The sequence below is a fragment of the Macrotis lagotis genome, chromosome 3 (assembly GCF_037893015.1).
Source record: "Macrotis lagotis isolate mMagLag1 chromosome 3, bilby.v1.9.chrom.fasta, whole genome shotgun sequence".
In the NCBI taxonomy this organism is placed as follows: domain Eukaryota; kingdom Metazoa; phylum Chordata; class Mammalia; order Peramelemorphia; family Peramelidae; genus Macrotis; species Macrotis lagotis.
Window position 1 is genome coordinate 50,083,782 of NC_133660.1, and position 1,507 is coordinate 50,085,288.

At 34.8% G+C, this 1,507-nt stretch overlaps 1 non-coding gene across 1 annotated transcript; it reads left to right on the forward strand.

The window, feature by feature from the left end:
• The first annotated feature begins 266 nt into the window (after nucleotides 1–266).
• Nucleotides 267–375, forward strand: LOC141519812 (U6 spliceosomal RNA). Its single transcript, XR_012477447.1, has one exon. It is a non-coding gene; the product is annotated as a U6 spliceosomal RNA (small nuclear RNA).
• Nucleotides 376–1,507: the final 1,132 nt, after the last annotated feature.

Genomic DNA, 1,507 nt, shown 5'->3' on the forward strand with positions numbered 1-1,507 from the left:
AAACACTCTCTGATAAAAACTATTGGGAAAATTGGAAGTTAGGCAGAAACTTGGATTAGACCACCACCTCACATCCTACACCAAGCTAAGATCAAAATGGATATAGGATTTAAACATAAAAAACAATATTATAAGCAAAGTAGGAGATCAAGGAATAGTTTACCTGTCAGTTCTATGGAAAGGAAAGCAGTTTAAAACCAAGGAAAAGATGGAGAATATCATTAAAAAAAAACTAGATAATTTAATTAAATTAAAAAGCTTTTACAGTGCTTGCTTCGGCAGCACATATACTAAAAAATTGGAATGATACAGAGAAGATTAGCATGGCCTCTGCGCAAGGATGACACACAAATTCATGAAGCATTCCATATTTAAAAAAAAAAAACTTTTACACAGACAAAACCACTGTAACCAAGATCAAAAGAAATGTGGCAAATTGGAAACGATTTTTACAACTAGTATTTCTGACAAAGGACTCATTTCTAAAATATACAGTGAACAGAGTCAAAATTTAAAAAAAGAACAATATATTTCCCCAACTGACAAATAGTCAAAGGATAAGCAAAGGCAATTTACAGATGAGGAAATCAAAGCAATCCATAGTCATATGAAAAATTACTCTAAATCACTATTTATAAAAGAAATGAAAATTAGGACAGCTCTGAGATACCACCTCACATCTCTCAGACTGATCAATATGACCAGAAAGGATAATGATCAATGTTGGAAGGGATGTGGGATATATAGGACACTAATACATTGTTGCTGGAGTTGTGAACTCATCCAAGGCTTCTGGAGAGCAATTTGAAATTTTCCCAAAGGATAACAAAAATGTCATATCCTTTGAGCCAGGAATACCACTACTGGATCTATACCCTCAAGAGAGTATGAAAAAGGGTAAAAACATCATTGTACAAAAATATTCATAGCAGCCTGTATGTGGTGGCAAAGAACTGGAAATTAAGTGAATGTCCTTCAGTTGGGGAATGGCTTAACAAACTGTGGTATACATATGTCATAGAACTCCACTGTTCTATTAGAAACCAAGAGGGATGGGAATTCAGGGAAGCCTGGAATGATTTTCATGAAATGATGCTGACTGAGATGAGCAGAACCAGAAGAACATGGCATACCCTAACAGCAACATGGGAATGATGGTAAGCCTTAATGGACTTACGCATTCCATCAGTGCAACAATCAGGCACAATTTTGGGGTATTTGTGATGGAGAATACCATCTGTATCCAGAGAAAGGATTGTGGAGATTGAACAAAAACCAAAGACTATTAGCCTTAATTTTTTTAAAAGCCCATTATCTTATTATGTAACTTTGCTATCTCTTATACTTTATGTTTCTTCAATGCATTCAACTTAGATCAATGTATACCATGGAAACAATGTAACAGACTAACAGACTGCCTTCTGTGGGAGGTAGGGGAAGGGAAGTAAGTTTGGGGGAAAATTGTAAAAGTCAAAATAAATAAAATCTTTCTTTAGGGGAAAAAAAA